This window comes from Mus caroli, unplaced genomic scaffold (genome assembly GCF_978045245.1).
Source record: "Mus caroli unplaced genomic scaffold, Mus_caroli_1 scaffold_2, whole genome shotgun sequence".
In the NCBI taxonomy this organism is placed as follows: Eukaryota; Metazoa; Chordata; class Mammalia; order Rodentia; family Muridae; genus Mus; species Mus caroli.
The window spans coordinates 51,659,543-51,667,300 of NW_028227257.1; the positions used below are offsets into that span (position 1 = coordinate 51,659,543).

General features: G+C 46.0%; 1 long non-coding RNA gene across 4 annotated transcripts; it reads right to left on the bottom strand.

Moving 5' to 3' along the window:
* Positions 1 to 372: 372 nt before the first annotated feature.
* On the bottom strand, positions 373 to 6,081 carry LOC110289896 (uncharacterized). Of its 4 annotated transcripts, XR_002377385.3 has the most exons (4): positions 6,023 to 6,081; positions 3,979 to 4,370; positions 3,653 to 3,876; positions 373 to 507 (listed from the first exon to the last, which is right to left on the bottom strand). It is a non-coding gene; the product is annotated as an uncharacterized LOC110289896 (long non-coding RNA). The 4 variants fall into 4 exon arrangements; XR_002377383.2 differs by lacking the exon at positions 373 to 507 and having other exon boundaries at positions 3,478 to 3,876; positions 3,979 to 4,205; XR_002377382.2 differs by lacking the exon at positions 373 to 507 and having other exon boundaries at positions 3,478 to 3,876.
* Positions 6,082 to 7,758: the final 1,677 nt, after the last annotated feature.

Consider the following 7,758-nt stretch of genomic DNA (forward strand, 5'->3'; position numbering starts at 1 on the left):
AGAAGCTGGGCAAGTGGTGTGGGAAACAACTTGTTGTTGTTGTTATTGTTACTTAATTTAGCTTGGTTGTTTTTAAGTGAAGAGCAGCAGCCAACGTCACCATGGGTTTTCTCTGGTGATGCGTTCCTGTTGACCCTGAGAGAGTTTGGATTCTGTTGCACAGGGTTCACGTCTAGTGATGACAGCAGCGAGCGGTCTCTCTTCTTACAGGTGTTCCTTTCTGTTTGGTGCAGGTGGGATTCTTGCGGGGGCAGGGATTGAGTCAAACCTTGGAAATGACGTCATTCTGAACTCATCTGCCTTTATCCAGAAGACTACCAAAGCAAACCAGAGGACCAGAGAACAGCAGCTGCTCTGGACAAAGAGGGGAGGACACCCACACCCACACACCAAGTTCTGGTTGACTTCTACAGCAGAAGGAGCAGGAGACACCAGAAGGCAGCCACTCCTATTCGTGGTGAGGGACCAGGTTTCATATGGGCCTTTTCTTTGGTTGAAACAGGAGATCTTCACGATGGAAGAAAACAGAATAATTCAGTAAACACCTCGGTACCCACATCCCCCAAATAAATGATCACTTTTACATGTTACGTCACCACACCAACTTTGAAAACTAAAAACTTAACTGAAACACAGCTCACAAACATGAAATTATCTTTAAGTTCATAACCAAGCAAAGTGATAGGCTGGATAGAAAGGGACCCCCACCTCTCTCATCCTTCAGGAACAGGATCCACAGAAGGGAATTCCCAGGCTAGTCAGTACCAATTTTTGTCCCACAGTACAGGTGAGTCCCAACATGGGGCATGGGAATGAGAGCCTGTCTCTCTTATTCTGGACCCCAAGTAGAGGAGACAGAGATGAGGATGAACCCCAAGGCAGCCTTTGCCCAGCCCCAGGGAGAGTGTGCTAACACCTGCAGGTCTGAAGGGAAAGCCAGCCAGGCAGGGAGGCAGGGCACAGAAATAAATAATACATTCTTTAGGGAGTGCAATCTAATGCACGCCCCAGCCAAGGTTCATTGAAAAGGATAACAAAAACCTCTTCACCAATTTGCCACCTTGCAAGGACAATTTAATAATGTTTATTTTGTTATTAGAAAATTATTCCATTTGTAAATCTTTAGTAACACTTCTCCCCAGGGGTACCTCTATCTTTTGAGCCCTCCCCCCCCCCCTCTGTCTGTCTCTCAAACTGGCCTTTTCTAGGTAGCTGAACTAGGTGTCTTGAGTCAGTTTAGCCCATTGTTGAGTTTAACCAGATCAGGTAGACCCATGTGCTGGCTGAGGTCACCATCAGCCTGTATCCTGGTCCATTAGCTAGAATCCCAGCCAGCCAAGGCTGAAAATACGCTGATGCAATGGAGCTCCCGGCTTACACCTGGCTTCTAGGTTGATGCCTCTGTTTCTGAACTGATGCCTCGCTTAAAAGTAATAATAAGAGGGCATCATCCTGAGTGAGGTAACCCAATCACAAAAGAACTCACATGATATATACTCACTGATAAGTGGATTTTAGCCCAGAAACTTAGGATACCCAAGATACAAGATACAATCTGCAAACACATGAAACTCAAGAAGAACGAAGACCAAAATGTGGACACTTTGCCTCTTCTTAGAATTGGGAACAAAACACCCATGGAAGGAGTTACAGAGACAAAGTTTGGAACTGAGACGAAAGGATGGACCATCTAGAGACAGCCATACCCGGGGATCCATCCCATAATCAGCCTCCAAACACCGGCACCATTGCATACACTAGCAAGATTTTGCTGAAAGGACCCAGATATAGCTGTCTCTTGTGAGGCTATGCCAAGGCCTAGCAAACACAGAAGTGGATGCTCACAGTCAGCTATTGGATGGATCACAGGGCCCCCAGTGGAGGAGCTAGAGAAAGTACCCAAGGAGCTAAAGGGATCTGCAACCCTATAGGTGGAACAACAATATGAACTAACCAGTACCCCCCAGAGCTCGTGTCTCTAGCTGCATATATATCAGAAGATGGCCTAGTCAGCCATCATTGGAAAGAGAGGCCCATTGGTCTTGCAAACTTTATATGCCTCAGTACAGGGGAACGCCAGGGCCAAGAAGTGGGAGTGGGTGGGTAGGGGAGTGGGGGGGAGGGTATGGGGGACTTTTGGGATAGCGTTGGAAATGTAAATAAAGAAAATACCTAATTAAAAAAAATTACAAAAAAAATAAAATAAAATGGTCATATTATATATATATTATATATATTATTACACACACACATATACATATATATATGTAATAATAAAAGAAGGCTCACGCAGGCCTAGGTGTTCAGGGTCTCCTTAGAGAACAAAGATGGTAAAGAAACACAGTACTTCCTTGAGATTCTCATGCCCTCCAGACTCTCCCGCCCACCCGGAGAACGGTTGCACAGCCTTGTTGCCTCCAAAGACACAAACCTCAGGGTTTCTGGCACTAGCATTGTATTCTCACCAACACAGCATCCTTCTTGATCTTACTGGACCCCTTCTCCTGCCTATAGTCAGAGATCCGGCTCTCTGAGAACTCTCTGGAGTTGCCCTTTCCAGCTCTCCTTCAGTTAGGCAATTGCCTTACCTGACCTAGCACAGTAAAGGGAAGGAAGGCGGAACACCACGCACAGAGCACTTAATAGTCTGGTAAATGAATTCTAAATGGAGCCAGCGCTCCTTCCAGGGAGAGGAGAGCTTGCTCTTGCTGGAGGCAGCTGGCTGTAGACAGCTGACTTCGCAAAGGCACCAGGGAGAGAGAGAACTGGGGAATTAGGAACAGTGGGGTATGGTAGGCAGAATTAAGTCAGATTCCTTAGTGAGAAATTGAAAAGATTTTGTTAGTTCCGAACCCCACTGGTCTGGAGAAAAAGTTCCTCTGTTCTGGGTCCTGGCTGGCACTTATGTCAGATGCTGGAATTCACTCCCCCTCAGTCTTATGGGTGCCTTATGGCATCTTGCTGTGACTACACATTGTCACTATATAGTCATTCTTTATCTTCACTCACGTCTGCTCTAAGTATTTCTCCTTAATTTTTTTTTTAAATATCACATTCAGGGTGTATGTGTGTGTGTGTGTGTGTGTGTGTACGAACGTGTGTGTGTGTGTATGTGTATGCACGTGTGTGTGTGTGCATGCGTGCACATTCATTTTGCTTATGGCACTTTCAGACCTTAGATTTCCATTTCCTCCTTCCTATTTTTGACTTTTGTTTTATGAGTACAAGAGTACCATCACTGCACTTTGAAGCATTCTTATGATAGATGCCTTAAAATGAAAATGTTTGTCAGATGGGCTGGGAGTGGTAGTGCATACCTTTAATCCAAGCACTCGGTAGGCAGAGGTAGGCAGATCTCCAAGATGGAGGCCAGCCTCGTTTACAGAGTGAGTTTAAAGACAACCAGGTCTACACAGAGAAATGCATCCAAAAAAAAAAAAAAAAAAAACAGTTTGTTGGATAACATTGCATCTCTGTATTGGAATTTATTGATCTTTTTTCATTTGGTTTAAAAGATTCCTGAATTTTAGCAAGAGTATTTTCCATTGAAGTCTTGCTATTTGGAGGAATTTATTTATTTATTGTCTTCTATTTTAACTGGGTTTCTTACAGAGCTCACACAGGGGAGGTTGGATAGAGAGGAACAGCTCACTTTTGCCAGGTAGAAGTAGAAGGCCAAGTTCTCCACCAGCTTCTATTGACATCTGAAGAGAAAGGCTCCTTCTTGCTGGTGGGGGTAGAAGCCCAGGCTCCCTGGCGTCGTTTACCAGACATCAGGGAAACCCTTTCCCTTTGGACATAGATGAAAAGTCTCAGCTCTCTGGTCAGTCTTCTTGAACACCAGTCTGGTGAGGGGTGGGTGAGCAGAGAAGTCCCCTGGTGACAGTGGGAAGCTAGGCGTCATGTCCCTGCCCTATGTCTATCCGCCTCCCACCCATGCATCCCTTCCCGTCTCCCCTCCATTTAGGGTGGGCTTACATTTTCTGTAGTGGATCCTGGAGTAGACCACTACTGCCTAAGACTGTTTTCTAGGCCACGCCCCTTTCTAGGTTCTTAGAGAGAGTAGGTTTAGACTGTCAGTCTTTTTCTTCAGTTCCACACCTGTGATATGTGAGACAACCATAGGCCGTGCTGTTCCTCTGGTTCCCAGGTTGCTAGTCAGCCTATCTTCTCAGCTCCTTCCAGCAGCGCCTTTTGTATTTTCCCTATGTAATAATATGCACACTTCTTAGTGATGCTCAGCAGCCGGAAGGGAGAGGGGTATCTTCAACTTCCTGAAAGTGGAAGTTCTCATCTTTCTTATGAGTACTTGTCAAAAAAGTTCTTCCCACTTGATCTCTGTTTCACCTCCTAAGGCAAATCTTGTTTTTCTTAAAATAAAAAATACAATAAAATAAAAAAGAAAGAAAGAAAGGAAGAAAGAAAGAAAGAAAGAAAGAAAGAAAGAAAGAAAGAAAGAAAGAAAATTCTAGATTAGCTTTACCTGCTCTAGAATGTCATGTGATCAATGCAAGTAACAACTGTGCACTCATCTACTCCTGGACTCTTCTCTCAGTGTGCTGTGTTTGAGCATCTGATAATATTTTATAATTCATCCCCTCCTAATGGTCACAGGAAGTCAGGGCAAGAATTCAAACAGGAATTTGAAGCAGAAACACTGAAGAATGCTATTTGTTGGCTCATTCATGCTTCATTAGTTCTTTTACACAGCCCAGGAGTATGGGCCTAGGGATGGTGCTGCCCACAGTAGGCTGGGATCTTTTACATCAATTACAATACAATCTCCATGGATGTGCTTTTAGGCCAATCTGATCTAGGCAAGTCCTCAATTAAAACTCCCTTCTCAGATGACTCTAGGCCGTGTCAAGTTGGCAATTTTATTATATTAATTTTATAATAGGGTTGGAGTTGGCCTGCTCTTGCAGAATACTCAGGGTTCAATTCCCAGCACCCACATGGTTGCTCACAACTGTCTGTGATTACAGTTCCAGGAGATCTGATTCCCTCTTCTGACTTCTGCAGGCACTAGGCTGGCATGTGGTGCATATACATACAGGTGCATACATGTAAAACGACTAAATCTAAAGAGAAATGGAAAGAAATTAGACCTAACTAGAACACACATTGAGCTTGCATATTCCTTCCTTCCTTCCCTCCTTCCTTCCTTCCTTCCTTCCTTCCTTCCTTCCTTCCTTCCTTCCTTCCTTCCTTCCATCCTTCCGAACAAACAAGCACTCCAGCCTCTATTTAGTGAACCTGTAATCTGAATTAGGAACCATTTAGGATAATTATCAGTAGGGAGGGGGGTCTGAGGACCTCTCCTGCAGCAGCCATTAAGTGGTGACGCAGAATAATATAAACAAGGAATGGACGTGTGACATTAGTTAGCAACACCTGTCACAAAGGTTAAGTAAAACTGGGTGGATGGATAGGGAGTGGCCAGTGGCCTTCACGGAGACATGGCATCATTTCAGTACTAGAGGTCAGAGTAAGCTTCTGGGAATGATGAATACAACCCTATTAGGAAAAGGACTAGGAGGCATCTTAAGGAATGCTGGGTTTGAGGAAGACAGGAGACTTTCCCCCCTTTCTGTAAGCCTGTATCTTTAAATGTGTTCATTTCTTGGAATACAATGTATCTTAGGGGTAGTTTACACATCACCCATGAACAGTGGGGCAGACCCAAGGCCTAAGGAAGGAGTCTCCGACCAAGGCTGTGTGGTGAGTCTCACTGCCTGCTTTCAGAAACCTGCCACCACATCCTGCGCTGCCACCCCCCCACCTTTCCACCACACCCCTTCTTCAGGGGCATCCCCACAAGGAGTGGCAGTAGAGTTAGAAAGACAAGCACATGTGGTCGCTAGGGCTTCAGGTCACCGGAGTGGTGAGCCGTTCAGTGCTCTCTGCTTCTAGATGGGGCACTGGTGATCCAGAGAGGCTGAGCGGGTGGCTCAAAGTGGGTGAGAGGTGAGCCCTGAATGGTAAGGTGGATGCGTGAGGTTCCAGTCTCCTTAGCTTTTACCCTTCCTTCCAGCTTTAGGATTCGTTGTTCTCTCAGTTTTGAAGCGAGGGAAAGAATGTCCTCTGGGGAATCAGAGCTTGAAGAAAGTTCTAGAATCAATCTTAGACAGTCCAATGTCAGTTCTGGAATGTTTAACTGGGAAGGATCCAGGCTGTGGACCTCCCCGTGGAAGGCTTAGGGGATCAGGGTGGGAGGAGGGCGGTGGTCATGGCAGCTGCTTGGATTCTGGAACTGGGAAAACCTGGGCTCAAATCCAGGCTTCACTGACTGCGAGGGTTTGGGCATATTGTTGGAGGCCTCTACACCTCCATTTCCACATTTACAAAACGGTGACTAACATCTCCCTGGAGATTTGAGTGAGTTCCCCAAGACAAAGCATTCAAAGTACTTAAATGCTAGCAGGCCCAGGGCAACTGCCTAATAAGTACTGGCTGCTGTTTTCATTCACCATTGTTCTGGAAAGCAAGACAAGCATTGACTATACAGGGAGGTGGCCAGGAGCTGCCCAGGCTGCTCCTGCCTTGCTCAGCCCACGACCTGCAGGAGAATATTGGTGTAGGGGACCCTACTTCCTGTATCAGTGGGACTGTGTGACCCGAGGGGTGCCTTCCAACCTGCAGGGTCAGTTTGCTTCTTTGCTTCCATAGCTGCCTCAGGCAGCAGTGGCAGAGGGAGAAGCAGCTGGGGTTGGCGCTCAGCCACTCCAGCTGTCGTCTGTGGTAACGTGTTTATCTGCTCCAGAGGGATAGAGATGGCTGAGCGAGGAAGCATGCGGGAGGCTGTACCTCACGGTGACTTGCCAGCTTGGGTGAGTTCACCGTGGACAGCAGGCAGGGGTCACCTCACCATGGGTTGTGGTACCCTCTCCATGCTCTGCACCAATGAGAGGCAGTTTGCAAACTTATTATAAACAGATTACATTTCATATCCTAATGTGGCTGCTGGCTACCTGCCCGTGAATTTTAGCCTCCAGGAAAGAAACAGTTCCGTGAGCAGAGTATTCTACACTTTGACTCTGCTTCTTAAGGCTTCTCCCAGGTCCCTTTAACAATCTCCCACCCTCTCTCCTCTGGGCTTAACCAGAAATGCTGGAAGGTGCTTTCTACCCAGCCAAAGCCAATGAGTTGTACCCCGCACTAACACACACACACACACACACACACACACACACACACACACACACTGAGCCAGGAATCCAGTACAAACCAAATGCCCACAGCAGTCCAGGAACAATGGAAAGCTGTCTCCATGTCCACTAAGGGATCTACCACACACTCCACTGATGGTACCTCTGCTCCAGTCAGCAGCTCAGATGACCACTCTGTACACCCAGATGTTTGGTCTGGCACAGCAGGCAGCTGTCTTCTCCTGGCTTTTCTTTATCTAAAAGTTGGAGGACTGGATCCACAACAGGATTCTAGGTAGACCAGGAACAGTGTAAGTAGCCATGGGAATGTTCTCATTTGCTTGGGGTTCAAGAGTATACATACATGTTAACTCTTAACACATTCACACGTGAACACTCAGACATGTTTATATATGCATTTGTAAATATGAAAACACACACACTCAGGCACACACAAAGTCCCCAGTAGACACCACATACTCACAGTCCCATGGGAACTATCTGAGGCTACTTAGCATTTATTTGTAGCTCATCTTTTTTTCTTTCTTTCTTTTACCCCCTCCTTAAATATGGGTGTTGCTTCTCTATTTATTTATTTATTTATTTATTT